This window comes from Tenebrio molitor, chromosome 3 (genome assembly GCF_963966145.1).
Source record: "Tenebrio molitor chromosome 3, icTenMoli1.1, whole genome shotgun sequence".
NCBI lineage: Eukaryota > Metazoa > Arthropoda > Insecta > Coleoptera > Tenebrionidae > Tenebrio > Tenebrio molitor.
Window position 1 is genome coordinate 13,215,056 of NC_091048.1, and position 19,586 is coordinate 13,234,641.

The 19,586-nt window shown below is 52.3% G+C and overlaps 1 long non-coding RNA gene across 2 annotated transcripts; it reads left to right on the forward strand.

Annotated features, from left to right (window-relative positions):
* Positions 1-18,244: 18,244 nt before the first annotated feature.
* Positions 18,245-19,586, forward strand: LOC138126053 (uncharacterized). Of its 2 annotated transcripts, none has more exons than XR_011157590.1 (4): positions 18,245-18,712; positions 18,773-18,913; positions 18,977-19,117; positions 19,178-19,586. It is a non-coding gene; the product is annotated as an uncharacterized lncRNA (long non-coding RNA). The 2 variants fall into 2 exon arrangements; XR_011157589.1 differs by having other exon boundaries at positions 19,181-19,586.

Genomic DNA, 19,586 nt, shown 5'->3' on the forward strand with positions numbered 1-19,586 from the left:
ATGATAAAGTAAAGTAATAAAATGATAAAAAAACTTCCGAGAGCCAGCGAGCGCGTCGTTTCTGGCGAGGTCACTCCAGGTCTGATAACGTGAATCAATGTAAAAGAAAAGAGCCAAGATGGCGGACTACCAAAAGAAAGACGCTGAAGGACCTTGCCAGATATGAGTTGCTCCTGGACTCGGGTTCCTCGGCCAGGGACAGTCCGGTGTGAGGTCCTGCTCTCCGGTGGGGTCCTGGGGGATGGCGTCGGCCCAACAGGGTGGTGAAATTAGTCCGCTGAAGCGTAGGGTCGATGACCCTCGTGAAAGAAGCCTTTATCCGCCGCGACGTTTCGGTTGGAATTCTTCTAGGACGATTTCCCAGCCGAATCGGTCTTCCTCCACGGGTTCGCCAGCACCTGTTGCACACCAAAACACCCCCTAATCTCCCCCTTTGAACACAACACTCACACACGGATCGGTCGTAACCTCTGACCTCAACTAGTCGAGAACCCCAGTCATGGCGTCTGTTCCACCTTTATATATTTTCCCCTCCTCTCGCCGAATTAACGCGGCCGGTACCGGAAGTCGGGGTCTGAGAGCCCGTTCTGGAATGTTCTAGAACGTTCTCGCCTCTACGATTTACCGCGAAATTTAAATCGTAACAGTACCTAAAATAGACGATTCTTTACAAATACCGAAGACCTGGGTAAAAAAATTATTTCAGTTTTCCAAAAAAAAACCTTAAGAAACAAATGGATATCAGTGTGGAAGAGACAATCAAAGTTGCAAACGATGCGGTTATTTGTTCAAAACATTTTCGGAATTCTGATTAGGATGAATGTAAAAAACCATGCAAAATTTTAAAGGGTTTGTATAGGTATCTTCACAATACCTGAATTTTCCTACCACACTTAATGCCCCCTTTAATCTCAATTTCGCAGAAGAACATTGTAGTGGCAACAAAGGTAGAGCGTATAAAACTGAAATATTTAATTTCTCTTTCATAACTTTGTGACGTTCACTGGCGGCAGTGACGTCACGGGATTCGACGCCGTTCGGGTCGGTCGCGGTATGCCTCGAGCGCCAGTCCCTTTTTGCGGCTGTGGTGGGACGCCACACGGCCGGGGTAGCTTTTGCGGAGCGTACGGTGTCCGGGGGTCGGCTGTCAGGGCGCGGAAAAGGGGTATCAAAACAAACAGGTGTCGCAACAAGAGGGGCCTTTATTCAGACTATGTACAAAAAGGGGCGTAGGTACCTGGTGGCGCCGGAACCCTTCGGAGGCGGTGTCCGTGACCTGGAGGAGTGCTCCGGGCGGGTGTCGGAGGAGAGCGTGGCTCGTACTTACGGTTGTTCCGGTCGGACCTGGACTCGGCTGGCTCTTCTATCTTTCCGGTCGGACCTGGACGCTGCGGGCTCTTCCTGCTCCGGTCGGAGGGAAAGGAGGGTGAAAGGGGACGGGATGGCCGGGGTTCCCTCACAATGGGAGGGAACGGGCCAGGAAGACGGGGAAAGCGGGAAAGCCGGGGTTCCCTCGCAATGGGAGGGAACGGGCCAGGAGAAAGCGGGAGAGCCGGGGTTCCCTCGCAATGGGAGGGAACGGGCCAGGAAAGCGGAGAAAGCGGGAAAGCCGGGGTTCCCTCACAATGGGAGGGAACGGGCCAGGAGAAAGCGGGAAAGCCGGGGTTCCCTCGCAAGGGGAGGGAACGGGCCAGGAAAGCGGAGAAAGCGGGAAAGCCGGGGTTCCCTCACAATGGGAGGGAACGGGCCAGGAAAGCGGAGAAAGCGGGTTGTTGGTTGGGTCGGAAGCGGAGTCGGAGTCGGAGCTGGAGCTAGAAGAGGACCGGGATCGGAATTGAGCTCTGCAGGCTCGGCGCGGTCCTTTTATTGCCACGGTGGGACTGCGCGCGGCCCGCGACTCGCGGCTGGGGCGGTGGGGGAGCTCGGCTCAGCGCGGAGTCCGGGTGCTGTCGGCCGGAAGAAACACGGGTTCCGGAGCGGATTCGGTCGACGCGGTTCATGCAGTTGGTTCCGCGCTAATTTTCTGCACCGGCTCGGCGAAAGAGCGGAATTTTTCCGCCACCGGGAGCGTTTCTAAGTAACTTCGTTACACACCCCTCCTTCTTCGGAAAAGGAGGGTCGCGCAGCGTCGCTCCTTCTAAGGGTTCTTCCTCCCGGTGGGGCGGGGTCGGACGGCGGGCTTCCTTCTCCGGCGGGCTTTCACTTGGCGGGTTCCTGGCGGCGGCGGTACTTTCGGAATCGGTGAACTCAATATTGATTTCTTCTTTGGAAACATAAAATTGGATTCTTCCGGAGCGGTGGGACTGAAAATCTCCGATGTCCCAAACGGAACTCTCGAAACTGAAACTTCTCTTCCCAACAACGATTTGAAGGGGGTGTTGGGGACCAAAATTTGTAACTCAAAACTTCTTCCATCTTCCTCGGGTCCACCCTCGGCTCCTGGAGGGGGGGGGAAGGTCATAAAAAACGGCGGGTCCTTGATGAAAACTAAATATATATATTCAAATGAGAAAAAAAAACGGAAACTTAACGGGGAACACAAATGCTGTAAGAAAACGGAAACTTAAACAACGGGGAACACAAATGCTGTTCGAACTGAAACTGTTTTTCGCTCAATGTGCCGCGGGTGGCGGAAAGTCTGGGGTCGCCAACTGGCCGGCGCTAACGACGGTGACGGCGGCGTTGTCGCCGGCGGTGGCCGCACAGCGGGCACGGTGCTCGCTCCGGGATCGTTGAACGTTCCGGAGGGTTCGGGGTGTCCCGGCATGGGGGGCCGGCGGCTCGCGGGAGGGGGGCGGCCGGGGGTTTCGGGCAAGGGCAGTCTCGGGACATCAGCCCCATTGTTCCACATCGCGAGCAAAAGAGCACCACAGGGGCCCGGCAGTCGCCACGGGAGTGGCCGGGGACGCCGCACCTGCAACACAAGGACTCGGGCCGGGGAAGTCGTGTTGCCTGGGGGCCGCGTCCATACGGGTTGTCTTCTCCCCACTCCTCGTAGTCCACCCCGTCACAAACGTCTTCGGGCATGTCCGGTGCTGGAGTTCGGGTTGGAGCGGTGTCCTCGACTGTGGTGTGGCTGTTGGTCGTGGTTTCCTGGGGCTCCTCGTTGGAGCTTCCGGTTGGCGGGGCTGGTCGGGGGGCGGACGGCTGGGCTGCCGGGCTGGGGTCCGGACTGTCCATTCCGGCGAGGGCGACGTCCACGTCGTCTACCACCGTCCACTCCAAGTCCAGCGGATGGTCCATGGTGTGGGCTGAGCTGGACGACGGAGGTACCTGTGGGCAGACGGGTGTCGTCGTTAGTTGTGCTGTCGGTGCTGTGGGAGAGGGTGGCGGTCCGGCGGATGTGTTCCCGGGGTTGGGTGGCGCACACCTGGTGAGGTCCGGGGGGGTCTGGGGGGCGGTCACGGCGTACCAGAGCGGGGCTCGGCTCGGCGGTCGGTTGACGGTCGGACAAACCTGGTACAGTCCGGGGGGGGTTCGGGGGCCGGTTACGGGTCCCAGGCCTGAGGTGTCCCCTCGGACCGGACATACTGACGAACGCGTTTCCCGGTGCGGGTCCGCTTGACCTTCCGGTGTCGGGGCCGTCGGGGACGCGTTCCTCCTGGACACGACCGGTCTCCCTGTGGACCGGCGGCCGGTGCGGGCGGGAAACACGCCTGGTGCGGTAGAGCCGTGATGCCCTCTACCGTCGTTGCCGTCGGGGCGATGGTCGCTTTCGGGGGGTGGTCCGCCGGCTGCAAGGCCTGTCCGGGCGGGATGCCCGTAGGCGGTGCTTTCGGCGGGCCGGTTGGTGTCGACGTCGGCGGAGTCCTGTCGGAAACACGGGGCAGCGGCAGCGGCGGCGTTGGGTCCTGTTGTCGGCGGCGGACGGTCAGGTCCATTGGGATTCCGGGCCCCGATGGTTCCCTTGTCCGCCGAGGGAGGGCCCGCCTGTCCACTCCGTCGATCCAGCAGACGGAGGCGGCTGGTCGGGTCTGCGGGAGCAGGAGGTGTTCCCCGCTGGCAGTCGGGCCTGTTTGTGGGGGGTTCCGTGCCCTGCTCTTCCCGTCTTGGAGGGTCCGCGGCGTCCTCCTGAGCCGTTGCTGCAGCTGGTGAGCGGCCCGTCGGGCGGCTTGGGCCAGTTCAGCCTGGCCGGCCTGTCGGCGACGCCGCTGCTGCTTGGCGCTGAGCAAGTCCGCTGGCGCCGGTGGGGCTCGTGGGTTCGGCATCCTGTAAATGGTGAGACAGTCAGTCGGGGGTTCGGTCGTTCGGTGGGGTTTCAGGTCTTTGATGTGAACTCTGAGGATCTTCTGTCCGGAAGGGGATCGGAGGTTGTACACCACTGGAGAGAGGACTTTCGTGACGGTGTACGGGCCGGAGTATTTGGGAGCTAGCTTCGCCGCGAAACCTTTGGCACCGGATGACAGCGGGTGGTCCCGTTTGAGAACGCGGTCTCCTAGGTGACATCGCCATTCTCGGTGACGAAGGTTATAATGCTTGCTTTGTTTCGCAAATGCGCGTGCTAAGTTCACCCGGACGAGTTCGAAGGTGTCCTTCAACAAGCGAAGCCTCTCGGAGTGGTGAACGGCGTCGGCAGCTTCGTTGACCTCATCGGCGGCGGTGTCGGCGGGCGGATCGGCGGCGGTGTCGGCGGACGGATCGGCGGGTGGGTCGGCGGCGGTGTCGGCGGGCGGATCGGCGGCGGCATTTCCGGGTGTCGGACGGTGGACTGCATTGGGTACCACGAGTTCGCGGCCAAAGTTCAGCAGCGCTGGCGTGTACTTTGTCGACTCGTGGCGTGAGGTGTTGAGGGCGAACATCAGCTCCGGAAGATGGGCGTCCCACTTCTTCTGGTCGGCCTCGCAGAACTGGCCCACCATGGTCTTCAGGGTTTTGTTCGTCCTTTCCACGGGGTTCGCCTGGGGCGTGTATGGCGGTGTCAGCCGATGTACGATCCCAAGTTCCCGGAGGAGAGTGCGAAATGTTCCGCCTGTGTATTGGGTCCCATTGTCCGAGATCACCGTCACTGGGCATCCGAATCGGGTGATGACGTCCTCGTAGAGCGCTTGAGTGACCGCACGGGCGGTAGCTTTTCGGACGGCTCGGCATTGCACCCACTTGGTGAACCGGTCCTGCATGACGACGACGTAGCAGTTGCCTCGGCTGGAGCGGGGAAGAGGGCCCACCAGGTCGGTGCTGACGGTCTCCCATGGCTGCCGGTTCGGTGTCGGGTACATTTTCCCCGGCGGTTGCTGCTGCGGCGTCTTGTACCGTTGGCAGGATGGGTAGTTCCGGACATACTGGGCGGCCTCTCGAAACATGCCGGGCCAATAGTACCGGAGCGCCAGACGGGCGGTGGTCTTTGCGATTCCCAGATGTCCAGCGGTGGGGTTGTCGTGACATTCCCTCAGGACGGCGGCTCGAACCGGCTTAGGGACACACAGCTTCCATGGGTCGCTTAGCTCGGGCTCGGTGGAATCGGACATGTCCCAGAAGTGACGGTGGAGTCGCTCATTCCGGATACAGTAGTCCGGGTGAGCGGTCGGGTCCTTTTCCACCTCCTGTCGCATCCTGTTGTACCAGTTGCATCCGGGGGCGTCTTCCAGTGCAAACAGGTCTTCGGGGGTGGTTTCATCCTCGGTCGCGGCGGGCTGTCGGGAGAGAGTGTCAGCCACCCGGTTCAGGACTCCCTTTCGGTACCGGATGTCGAAATCGTGCTGTTGTAGGAAGATGGCCCACCGGGCGAGTCTTCCTGTCGGATCCTTGATGGCCCGGAGCCACTTGAGGGACTGGTGGTCGGTGAGTACGGTGAAGCGGTAGCCTTCCAGGTACGGCCTCATCTTCTCGATGCCCCATACCACGGCCAGACATTCCTTTTCGGTTGTGGAGTAGGCCTGTTCGGGTTTGGTCAGGCTTCGGCTGGCGTAAGCGATCACATGGTCGCCTCCATCCACGTACTGAGTCAGCGCTACTCCCAGCCCTGTGTCGGCTGCGTCGGTCTGTAAGACAAAGGGCTTACCGAAGTCCGGACAGGCGAGGACCGGAGCGGCAGAGAGGCTATCCTTAAGGGTGTTGAAGGCAGCGTCCTGTTCCGGGGTCCAGTCCCATCGGCCACCTTTCTTCAGGAGTCGGTTCAGCGGGGCGGCGATCCGGGAGAAGTCAGGAATGAAGCGACGGTACCACGAGGCCATGCCCAGGAAGCGCCTCAGCTGACGAAGCGTCTTGGGGGTGGCCAACTGCCGGATGGCGGCTACCTTATCTGGATCGGTCCGGATGCCGGCTGCCGTGACGACGTGGCCCAGGTAGGTCAGGCTGCGACGTCCAAATTGGCACTTGTCGGGGTTCAACCGAAGGTTGGCGGTTCGTAGGCGACGAAACACTTCTTGGAGTACCTGCAGGTGCTGCTCGAAGGTCTCACCGAGTACGACGATGTCATCCAGATAGGCGAAGCAGTACGGGTCCAACTCTGGCCCGATGACCCGGTCCATTAGGCGCTGGAAGGTGGCTGGCGCCGAATGTAATCCGAACGGCATGACTCGGAATTGATACAGCCCCCGGGACGGGACCGTAAAGGCGGTAATCGGTTTACTGGACGGAGTCAGAGGTACCTGCCAGTAGCCACTCTTGAGATCGATGGTGGAGATGTACCGAGCTCGTCGTAGCTTGTCGAGGATCACGTTGATGAACGGCAGCGGATAGGCATCCTTGCGGGTCACCTCGTTCACTTTCCGGAAGTCGATACAGAAGCGGTGCTTGCCATCCTTCTTCTTGGCCAGGACGATTGGCGAACTCCAGGGGCTGTCCGACGGCTCGATTACACCCTCGGCAAGCATCTTGTCCACCTCCTCATCGATGATACCCTGCATGAAGGGGTTCCGTGGTCGGTACCGCTGCTTCACCGGCTCCGGATGTAGCAGACGGATTTCGTGTCGGGCCAGTGGTGTCAGTCCTCGGACGCTGTCAAACAAGGGAAGTTCTTCCGCGAGGAACTGCCGAAGGCGCTGCTCTTCATCTGGGGAAAGAGTAAGTGGCGGACTGTCACTAACCTGAAAAGCTGGCTGCGGCTGAGTCGGCTGCACCTCGTCGGCGGCGGTCGGGGGACGTAGCGAAGCGCTGCCCTCTTTCAAGTCCATGCTGAAGGGATATCGTCGCAGGAGGTCGATACCCAGCACGAGGTCGGACGGCAGATGAGGTAGGTGGTGGAATTTCCCTTGGATGGTTGTTGTTCCAATCTGGAGGCTTATCCAGTAGGCCTCGGTGATGGCGTCCACCTGGCCGTTGGCCATCCGGGCCGACTGGATAGTCGGAGCGACGGGGCGAAGGTGCCGGTTGCACTTATCTCGGAGATGGTCGCCAATGAACGAGCCTGCGGCTCCGGTGTCCACAAGGGCGGCGTACCACTCACCTAGAATCTGGGTGTTGACGTGGGGTCGGTGATCGGATTGTTCGGGGAGCGGCCGGTCATTCGGCGGGGTCGGCGGCGGCTGCACTGGCTCCCCTAGGGTGCAGAGCCTCGGGCGTTTCCCGGTTGACACGGGCAGTCCTTCGACATGACACCTTCTTTTCGGCAACGGGAGCAGAAAATCTTGGCGGGCCCGGTGCACTCGTGGCGGAAGTGTCCCGCCTGTCCACACCGCCAACACACGGGGGTGGAAGATGGCGGTCCTGGGGCTGGTGTCGCGGCGGAAGTCTTCGGTGCGGTGGTTCGTTCTGGTGGGGTTGGTCGGGTGGTCGGCCGGCTGGGCGGTACCTCTGTGGGGGCGGTCTGCTTGTCCGGTTTTCCGGTGGGCCGCGTTTGCTCCCGGAGCACAGCTTCCAATTCTCGGACAGAGCGTAGCAGCATGGCGGCGTCGGTGAGCTCGGACCGTTTCAGATACAACCTGTACTCTGGAAGGAGGTTCCGATACATCCAGGACAGCTGCTGCTCCGGTTGGAGGTTGCCATGCCGTCTCAGCAGTGTCTGGAGCTCGGTCAAATAAGTTGTCACTGGTTCGGTCGGTCGCTGGAGTCGGCGGCTGATTTCGACCTCCAGGTCTTCCTGGTAGCTGACTGGAAAGTAGAACAAGCGAAAGTCTGTCACAAACCCTTTCCAGTCACACCACCGTTGACGATTGTTCCGGAACCAGGCGGCGGCTTCCCCTTGTAGGAGTCCGGGTAGATGGGGCAGCAACTGGTCAGCGTCGACACCGTCGGAATCGCACAGTTCTTCGACTCGTTCGAGGAAGGCAACCGGGTCCCCCTTGCCGTTGAACGTCACTCTCCAGTCCTGCACTCTCACCGGCCGGGATGACCGTTCCGGAGTCGACACCGGAGCACTAGTCGCGAGCACTTGTGTCTGCACTGGAACACTGGGCGCGGGCACGGACACTGAGCTTGGCACTGGCGCACTTGTAGCAGGTTCTTCAGCGGGCACCACCGTCTCGGCTGCGCGGTCTCGGAGAAACTTGGTTAAACGTCGCCTCAATTCCTCGACCGTTCCGGTGGCCTCCAGGCCGAGTCCGGAAAGCATCGCGGTGAGGGCCTCCTTGTTCAGTTTGTAGACCCATGAAACGGGTTCCTCTCGGTCCAGGGTCTGCGACTGTGAGCCGGCTCCGGTTCCCGGAGTCGACTCCGAGTTCTGGGCTGCCGTCTCGGCCTTCCCAGCGGGTCCTGTCGGCTTGGTCGGTGCCATGATTTCGAGCTGAAAGAACGCTTTCTCAATTTCGCAGCGCGCGGCTAACTTCGGGGCGATTGGCGGTAATCACCTCACCGGAAAATCCGGACGGGCGCTTAAGCAGGCTGATCGGATCCGGGGAGACCGGCGGCGGTCCCTCCACTCCGGAAATCCGGATCGTCGGTCGGCGGGGGGTCGCTAAGCAAGCTGATCGGATCCGGGGAGACCGGCGGCGGTCCCTCCACTCCGGAAATCCGGATCGTCGGTCGGCGGGGGGTCGCTAAGCAAGCTGATCGGATCCGGGGAGACCGGCGGCGGTCCCTCCACTCCGGAAATCCGGATCGTCGGTCGGCGGGTGTCGCTAAGCAAGCTGATCGGATCCGGGGAGACCGGCGGCGGTCCCTCCACTCCGGAAATCCGGATCGTCGGTCGGCGGGTGTCGCTAAGCAAGCTGATCGGATCCGGGGAGACCGGCGGCGGTCCCTCCACTCCGGAAATCCGGATCGTCGGTCGGCGGGTGGTCGCTAAGCAAGCTGATCGGATCCGGGGAGACCGGCGGCGGTCCCTCCACTCCGGAAATCCGGATCGTCGGTCGGCGGGCGGACTCCGGGGATTACCGGCGGCGGTAATCTCGTCGGAGGGTTCGTGCGGGCGGCGCTTTTCCTCTTTCCCGGTTCCTGACAGCGGTCCCTGCTCGGGCGCCAAATTATGTGACGTTCACTGGCGGCAGTGACGTCACGGGATTCGACGCCGTTCGGGTCGGTCGCGGTATACCTCGAGCGCCAGTCCCTTTTTGCGGCTGTGGTGGGACGCCACACGGCCGGGGTAGCTTTTGCGGAGCGTACGGTGTCCGGGGGTCGGCTGTCAGGGCGCGGAAAAGGGGTATCAAAACAAACAGGTGTCGCAACAAGAGGGGCCTTTATTCAGACTATGTACAAAAAGGGGCGTAGGTACCTGGTGGCGCCGGAACCCTTCGGAGGCGGTGTCCGTGACCTGGAGGAGTGCTCCGGGCGGGTGTCGGAGGAGAGCGTGGCTCGTACTTACGGTTGTTCCGGTCGGACCTGGACTCGGCTGGCTCTTCTATCTTTCCGGTCGGACCTGGACGCTGCGGGCTCTTCCTGCTCCGGTCGGAGGGAAAGGAGGGTGAAAGGGGACGGGATGGCCGGGGTTCCCTCACAATGGGAGGGAACGGGCCAGGAAGACGGGGAAAGCGGGAAAGCCGGGGTTCCCTCGCAATGGGAGGGAACGGGCCAGGAGAAAGCGGGAGAGCCGGGGTTCCCTCGCAATGGGAGGGAACGGGCCAGGAAAGCGGAGAAAGCGGGAAAGCCGGGGTTCCCTCACAATGGGAGGGAACGGGCCAGGAGAAAGCGGGAAAGCCGGGGTTCCCTCGCAAGGGGAGGGAACGGGCCAGGAAAGCGGAGAAAGCGGGAAAGCCGGGGTTCCCTCACAATGGGAGGGAACGGGCCAGGAAAGCGGAGAAAGCGGGTTGTTGGTTGGGTCGGAAGCGGAGTCGGAGTCGGAGCTGGAGCTAGAAGAGGACCGGGATCGGAATTGAGCTCTGCAGGCTCGGCGCGGTCCTTTTATTGCCACGGTGGGACTGCGCGCGGCCCGCGACTCGCGGCTGGGGCGGTGGGGGAGCTCGGCTCAGCGCGGAGTCCGGGTGCTGTCGGCCGGAAGAAACACGGGTTCCGGAGCGGATTCGGTCGACGCGGTTCATGCAGTTGGTTCCGCGCTAATTTTCTGCACCGGCTCGGCGAAAGAGCGGAATTTTTCCGCCACCGGGAGCGTTTCTAAGTAACTTCGTTACAACTTACTTATCTATTTTTAAAAATTGCTAGAAAATAAAACTACGGCTACTCAATCAGTAGATTCGAGATATAATGCAGATGTAACAGTAGAGCATTTTAGTAGCCCTCGAAAAGCAAAACGACATGTAAATATGATCCAACATGTTGACGAGCAAAGGGAAATACACTACGAATGTAAGAAAACTGCGAAAGCTCTAAACAAAAACAAGATAAGAAGTAAACTTGTTACGCCACTTTCGACCGCGGACTAGCTCAAGCCGAGAAGGTCGGGGTTCGGGGGGTGGGATTAATTAAATTTGTATGTGTCCCTGGAGAACATTCAGCCTTTATTAAAATAAAACAAAAGAAAAAAAAATGATTCTAAACAAAATGAAATGGAAGATAAGAAAAAAAGAAAATAGAAACTTAAATTAAATTTAAGTCAAGGCTGGTGGCCTGTGGAGACGTGAGTCCTTGAACAAAAAAACAACAAAAAAAACAGCGAGGAATGAGGCACACTCGTTCGCCACACCAGAAGATGTCGGAAGTTACCCCTTCATACAGGGACCTACCTCACAGGGGTCGATGGATCCCGGCAGAGCTCCGCGATGGTCCAGTGCGCACTGTCCTCGAGGAGTCCCGGCGATGAAAATGACTCCGCTGCAGGCGTCAAACCTGAAACAAGAGGATAACCTCCGACCACAAAAAAATGTACCCTACGGCGAACGATACGGCAAAAAAAAGGTTCGGCTTTTTCTCCCGACAACCACGTGGCTGATTCGCTTGAGCGTGGTCGGTCCTGACGAGTGCAGAGCTCCACGTCCCGATCCGTCCGACGAGGGAAAAGACGACACTTGGCCCGGGAACACTCCAACACGGCTCCAAAAAGGTCGGATTTCCAACGAACGTGGGGTAGACTCGGAGGAGCAGCACACGGGTTGTCTCGGCTTCTACTTGCACCGATCATCCAACAAGTCCGGTACCGACCACGCAAGTGCCGCAGGTACTTGTCAAAAACGTCATCCCATAGGTCTTATGAAAACGGATGGCCCGAACGTCCACAGACATACTCAAAAATGAGTGATGAAGTTTCACAACCGTATCACCTCCCCGTTACCAAAAAAAGGAGTAGCACGACGTGAAGCCTCGCACTACTCAAGAAGAAGAAAAACCAAAAAAAAGGGTGCACTGTATAGCCGTAGCTTGCTAAAACGATGGTGGCCTGAAGATACCATCGGAGTGAAAACAAAATGTCAAATCCAGTTTATGCGGCCTCATCGGGCGCGTTGGCTACTTTGAGGTCCTTAACGTGCCACGATCCTAGGCTATCTCGAGAGACGAAATCCTGTAGCTCGTACACGTTCGGAGTAATTTGCCGACGGACGATACATTTCACGAATTTTGGCGCTAGTCCCGCCGCGAAGTGTTCTCCTCCTCCTTTCGAGAGTACATAATTCTTTTTCCATACGACCTGTCCTTCCCGCAGAGTTAATGGTCGAGTCCGCAAATTGTATCGCTTCGCGCTGGTAACGTAAGCTTGATCCAAGCGTTTCTTGACACGGTCATATACGTTGGCTAAGTCTTGCAGATGCTCGTTGAGCGCAACTCTAGGTCCGAAAGAGATTTCGGCGTCAACCGAAATGGGTTGGAGCCTCTTATGCAATTTTCCGGACGCATATAACGTTCGACCAAAAGTGAGATACGCTGGACTAAACCCTGTGACTTCATGCACAGCCGTATTAATAGCAAAAGCGATCTTGTGGAGATTCAAATCCCAATCGCGATGCGAATGATTGTCTAGATACGAACGAATTGCCGTTTTGACTACCCTATTAATACGTTCTGTGGGGTTCGCTTGCGGATGATAATTCGGATTGAATGTAATCTCACAGTCGTACGACTCTAGGAGTCTCCGAAAAGCTTTGCCGCCATACTGTTTTCCGTTGTCGCATATCATTAACGCAGGCGCGCCTACGGTTAGAAAAATACGCTCCACATTTTCCTGGAGAGCGGAACTAGTAGCTGACCTTAGGGGTACGACAAACACGAACTTGGTGAAGCAATCTGCCACAACCAATATGAACCGATGACCTTTTTTAGACAGCGGAAAAGGTCCCATTAGATCCGTACACACTAACTCCCAAGGCTTTGTTACTACGCGACATCCCATTCGTCCGTACGGAGGTCTCTGTTCCGGCTTTTGGGAAGCGCACACGTCACACTTCTTGATGTAGCGCGCGATATCAGCGTTCATCTTTGGCCAGTAATACAGCGATGTCACTCGTTTTTGCGTTTTGAAATAGCCAAAATGACCGGCCGCAGCCGCATCATGATTTTCTTGCAGCGCAGCTTGTCGCAGCTCCTTAGGAATCACGAGCTTCCAATCCTCATCGGGATGTCCTGAAGGTACGCCAGATCTCGGTAAATAGAAAATTTTCCAGTCGCGAACACAAAAACGAGGGTACTTATGAGGACGATCCATGATCCGATCCCGCAAAGAGTTATACCACTGGTCGGTGACTTGCCTCGGTACGTCGATTGCGCTGATGGCCCTCGAAAGCACGTCAGGGACAACATTGGACGCACCCTTCCGCTGTACAATATCGAACGAATACCCCTGCAACCGCAATGACCACCGTGCTAAACGACCTGATGGGTTCTGCAACTTATGCAGCCACAACAACGACGAGTGGTCAGTCACCACCGTGAATCTAATTCCTTCGAGATACGGTCGAAATTTCTCGATCCCATAGAGAACTGCTAAACACTCGAGTTCCGTCGCGGAATATTTACACTCAAGCGGTGAAAGCGCTCGACTCGCATACGCGATGACTTTTTCTCCATCTGGAAATGTTTGGGCTAAAACACAACCTAGACCAACTTGTGAAGCATCACATTGCAAAACAAAAGGCAGCGAAAAATCGGGTGAAGCCAAAATTGGGGCGGTAACAAGACAATTCTTGATGTCCAGGAAGGCTTGTTCCGCTTCGGGACTCCAACAAAAGCGTTGATTCTTCCGAGTCAACCGGGTTAATGGGGACACAATCGTTGAGAAATTTCGGACGAATTTGCGATACCAGGAAATTAAACCAACGAAACGTGGAAGCTCCTTCACGCTCGTGGGCCGAGGGTAATTCAACATACACTCGATCTTACTCGGATCGGTTCGCACTCCCCTCGAATCAACAATATGACCCAAATACCGCAGTTCGTCTTTAAGAAATTCGCATTTCTCGCGATTCATCGTTAGGCCGGCATTTGTCAACCGAGTTAAAACTTTTTCCAAAACGTCCAGATGTTGATGGAAATCAGGGGTGGCGACGATGACGTCGTCCAAATAGACAAAAACGAGAGGCTCTACGTCTGCTCCAATCACGGTATCTACGAAACGTTGCCAAGTCGCCGGTGCATTATGTAATCCAAAGGGCATGCGGGTGAACTGGAATAAACCTTTCCCGGGGACCGTAAAAGCTGTAATTTCCTTACTGGCTTCCGAAAGTGGGATTTGCCAATAAGCGCTCTTGACGTCTATCGAAGAGAAGTAGCGCGCGTTATGAAGACGAGTTAAAATGGAGTTCACGTATGGCAAGGGGTGCGCATCTCGCTTACTGACTTGGTTAATCTTCCTGAAATCGATGCAAAATCGATACGCGCCATTCGGTTTCTTTACCATAACGACCGGTGAAGACCAAGCCGAACGCGATGGCTCAATGACTCCCAACGCTAACATCTTCTCAACTTCGTCGTCGATCAACTTCTGTACATACGGTGAAACCGGATAATACCGCTGTTTGATGGGTTTGCTGTCGCCGACGTCAATTATATGCTCTGCAGCCGTTGCACGACCTAGGCCTGAATCCGTCCGCGCGCAACATTTGGTAACCAATCGGTCAACCTGGGCTCGCTGATCGGGCGTAATCGGTTGAGATACTTCGCAAAGCGCATCTAAGCTATTTCCAAATGAATAGGTGCTATGACGAAGGCGGGGAACTAAATCCAGATCCTTCCACAAATCTACACCCAACAAAATTTCCGATGTTACCGATGGTACTACTACGACACGGGTTACTCTAACTCGGCCGCTAACTTCAATCGGTAAATCGACGGACCCTGAAACGGCTAGCTCGCTGCCATCCGCAACACAAACGGGTTGATGCGGGTGCAAAGTTAAACCCAAAGACCGTAATTTTAACCACCTGGGGTCGCCAATGACTGTGACCGCAGCTCCGGAGTCAAGCAAACCCAACGAAATACCAAAGATTTTCACACGTAAATACGGACGAGGATCACCTTTGGGAGAGACGAATTTAGCGTTCAACGCATCAATTTCCGACTTCCGACATTGCAGACCGACAAACGCAAGCCAAGATTGCCACGAATCTTTTGATGTTGTCACCGGTGTCGCGTCTGAAGAAACCTCTACCCGGCGTCCTAGGGGTTTCTTTCGGGGTTTTCCGGAACACTTTCTTTTTGCGACACTCGCAACGATTTTTCGTGACGTCTGGTTTCCCGCATCTGAAGCAAAATGTGCGCCTACGCGGTTCTGAACACTGTGCGAACACATGTCCCGTGTGCTGGCAATTCCAACATGATACGGCCGCAACGCTTTTCCGTACTGGTTTAGGTCTGACACTCGTGTCATCGGCCAGGTCTGGTTCAAGTAAACTTGCTTTCGGGTTCCCTGCACGAGAAGCGGTTGCCAACGACTTGGTAACTTCCAGCTTCTTGCAGGTTGCCATCAACTGAGACACTGTCTCCATGTCGATCAGACCGATCCCATGGATAAAATACGGGAGTAGGTTACGCCGCAAGATGTTCAAACGCTCCGCTTCCGAAGGTTGGACGGGAAGACGGTTAAGGCTAATCGGGATGACCAAGTGTGCGAGAGAGATAAAGATATCGGAAAAGTATTTAGCGTTTTTTAAAGAAACGGTATGACCGATTTTCAATTTTTAAACTGCAAGTGTCCTAAAATATTACTTCAAAATGCTGCAACGTTTTACTTTTTTTATTTTTGATTCCATTCAAAAAAAAAAATTTTTTTCTTCGTTATTAAAAAAAAAAATTAAAAATCTGCTCAACGGCGCATGTGGGGGCCAACTTCTTAATGGCAAATCTTTTTTTATTTTTAAATTTTGACAAAAAATAACGCCCGAAACAGAAATATACGTTTTTCTTTGACAATCACATACCGACAATATTAAGTGTACAATAAAGATAAGATTGCACTCTTGCATAGGAAAAAAAAAAGTGGAAATACAGGGTCATTATAAATGATTGTAGCCGAAGCAAGCCATTCCTATTATATGTTATGAAATTTTTGCCGCTTCACTGTGAACTGTCAATTTTTGTCACTCTCAGTGTTATTTTTTAGGTGAAAAGTGGTGAAAAGAATTTTATTTATTTATTTATTTTTAAATTAACGATTGAGTTGTTTTGCAACAAATTTTACTCTTGTGTGTAAACAGTGTGTTTTCACTTATTCAAACCATTTTGATCATTTTTTATATGATAATTTATGTGATAATTACTGTAAAAATGATGAATAAAATGTTACTTGAATAATATGTGTGAGCGTATTTTATGACTCTATAAGATACGTTGCTATTGACGACGTGTCTTATAGAGAAAAACGTATTTTATGGGAAAGATAAGGTGTGAGCTCATATGCACCATAGAAACAGTATAAGAGATTAGTGTTAGAAAAAAAAAATTAATTCTGGATTTAGGGAACACATTGGTAGTTGAAGTTCAAAAAGGTATATTATTATACTCATGTCATATCGTGAGGAAATTTCTTAACATTGACACAGAACATAATAAATACACAACAAAGTCAAAATGCGGAGGCGAGACGCCGGTAATGTTGATAAGCACTCCACTATTACTTGATAGTAATAATCGAATAATGTATGTACTCCGGCAAAATTGCCGTGCCGCCGGGTGGTGGAGGGATAAGGAAATTAATTCATTTTTTGTAGTGGGGCACTGTTCTATTAAGAAAATGCTGGTGATAAAGGCGAATAGCTGGCTGTGTATTCTTGCCACACTCAAAATACGCTTGTAGCATGTTGGTCATTTCATTTTTACTCAAAGTTATGACAAATGCAATTTTTTACAGTCTAATAACTTGTCAAATTACTTGCGTAACAACTGCTCCAGCTGACAGGTTGCACAAAGTAACTAGATTTAAAAAAAAAAGACCGAAGAAAAAAGCGCTACAGCCGGGAAAGCGCTATTACCGGGAAAACCTTGCCGGGCCCTTTTTTACAAAATCGGAGCACTTATCGGAATGTTAGAGCTCCTGACCTGGGTGAACCAATTTTTTAGTTTCCACCTCTTCATATTACGCGTATTGTATTTTTTTCCGGCTGGTTCCTTCATGGACCGAAACAAATTCACTTCTTTTTTTTTAATATCGTACGTAAAATTGATGCATTTATATTCTTGGATGTAGCAACGTCATCATCTGCGATGTCCTTATAGCCATTAATTCACGGAACATTTTACGAAAATTTTTAAGTTGGTAAAGCTTGATGTGGAATTATCTTGTCATGCATGTCAGTTTAAATTACAAAATGTGTCAAAAATTATTTATCAGGATTTATCAGGCAGCAAATTCGCGACCGTATTTTTGGCAATTTCACGTATTTCAGCGGGCGACATGGGTACTATGGCGGACAAATTCCAAAAAATAGTATAAAAAAACTCGTTTCATAAGACCTTGAAGCACTCTTTCTCTAAAATAACTCGTGGCTACGCCACTCGTTTTTTTAATTTTGAATTCATGCTTCAAGACTGGTCTTATGAAACTTGTCTTTTAATTTGTATATTATTATTTAACGAGTTCATGTGTAAAAGGCCCAGGAGTGCCAAAAAAAGCCAAATTTACACAAGAACGAGTTGAATACAAGGTTTTTTTGTTCGACGAGCCTCTTAAAGGCTCCAAATCGCCTAAAATCATTAAAATTAACTTGACGTTTCGTTTTGACAAGTTGTGATATTTATCGAAATCGGTTCACACAGGAGAAAATTCTCAAATTCTGACAGTGTCGAACAAAAAAATCTTTTTGATTCACTGTAAATCGATCAAACGCTTTTGTTAATTAATTTTTTTCTTTTATTGAAAATGATTTTCACGACATTTTATACACAAGTGGAATATTCATGAAAACATTTTGTTGGGGAGAGAAAATTCCTAGAAATTTATTTTCGCAAAATCCATTTGATAATGGTACGTATTGTTTCTTTCCTGGTTTTAATTTACGTAATTTTACACCTTCCATCGGAGCGTTATAAGCGGGAAATTGGAGTGTTACCACGAATAAAACAGTTCTTCCATGTTGGAATGTCCACCACCAATAGAGATAATTCCCCATACAGCACTATCGACCACTGCTAGTTGATTTAATTTAGGAATTGATTTGCTTTGAGATAATTTCTCTAGATTTATGATTGGCTCTGGTTCAGCCTCACTGAACACACTTTTTTTTTTGTTTTGCAGTATGGACACTCAAATTTTAAATTCCATGCAGTTTTGTAGTCCAAGATATTAATTTGAAGTACCCCTTCGAACTTTTAAGATATTTGTTGTTATGGTTTTCTAGAGATCTAATCTCTCTAAGAAAATGCTGACCATCAATTAAAAATCGGTCTGTTATGGTGTTAATAACAAGATCTCGACTGGGATCGTCGGAGGCAACCTCAACATCTAAGTTATCATTACCAAAATAGTGTGAATAGAAGTCTCACATATACTTTTGTAGCTGCTCAAATTCCATGTTTGTAACTCTTGATCAGTGCCAGACATGTGCGGGCGGTTCGATCAAAGAGAAATAGTATATTAAGTATAAAGAACGGTAATGACAATGTACGGATCGAAGACAATTGTTTGGAGGAGGAGCTTGCGACGACTCCAATATTGTCTGAGATCCGTACATTGTCATTAACGTTCGTCATGCTTATGAGATTTTTTGCGCGATTGAATATTTATTACAAAACATTCCTAACTAGAATGCAATGCGATACGACGCCCTTCACATCGTGTTGCCACAATGTCGATTTTTGTATCGCGTTTCTAAGGCAATCTGCAAACAACTACCGCCATTGCAGTTTTTGTGCGCAAATATCGCCAGTTGTGTTGAAAAACAAGCAGTAAAATGAGTGATATTAGTGATTCCGAAAACGAAGTGAATATTGTAGAAGAAACTTTAAATGTGGGGTGCGTCACAAATAAAGAATTTTTGAAACTAACGACCTCAACGTGTAATTAAGAAGACAAGGAAAATTTGTGGTATTGAAATTTTGATAATACTAATGTCGCGGCAAGTTCGCTAATATTATTTCATTGCAGCGGCAAGGAATGCCGACCACAAGAGCCGTGTGAGTTTCCAGAAAGTGCTAACATCTTGTCTTCAACTTCTGTCTACATAAATCAAGAATTTTCGAAACCAGCGAACTCAATAAGAAATCAAGAAGACAAGGAAAATCCGGGGTATGAACATTTTGACAATTCTAATGTCGCGGCAAGTCTGTTACTAAAATTGTTTCATCGCAGCGGCAAGGTAGGCCGACTACAAGAGCCGGGTGAGTTTCCAGAAAGTGCTAACATCTTGTCTTCAACTTCCGTCTACATAAATGAAGAATTTTCGAAACCAACGATCTCAGTGTGTAATCAAGAAGACAAGGAAAATGCTGGGTATGAAAATTTTGACAATGCCAATGTCGCGGCAAGTTTGCTAATGCTATTTCATTGCAGCAGCAAGGAAAGCCGACTACAAGAGCCGTGTGAGTTTCCAGAAAGTGCTAACATCTTGTCTTCAACATCTGTCTACATAAATGAAAAATTATTTTCGAAACCAACAACCTCAAGATGTACCTAATCAAGAAGACAAGGAAAATGCTGGGTATGAAAATTTTGACAATGCCAATGTCGCGGCAAGTTTGCTAATGCTATTTCATTGCAGCGCCAAGGAAAGCCGACTACAAGAGCTTTATGAGTCTTCAACTTCTGTCTACATAAAAATTATTATAATAATCGATTAATTTTGAATAAACTTTACTTACCGTTCTAGAACACCAAAAATTACTTACCATCGAGTTTATCGTTAGCAACGAGTAAACAGAGCTTACCATCTTGGAAACAGACGTGGTAAACAACCAAATAG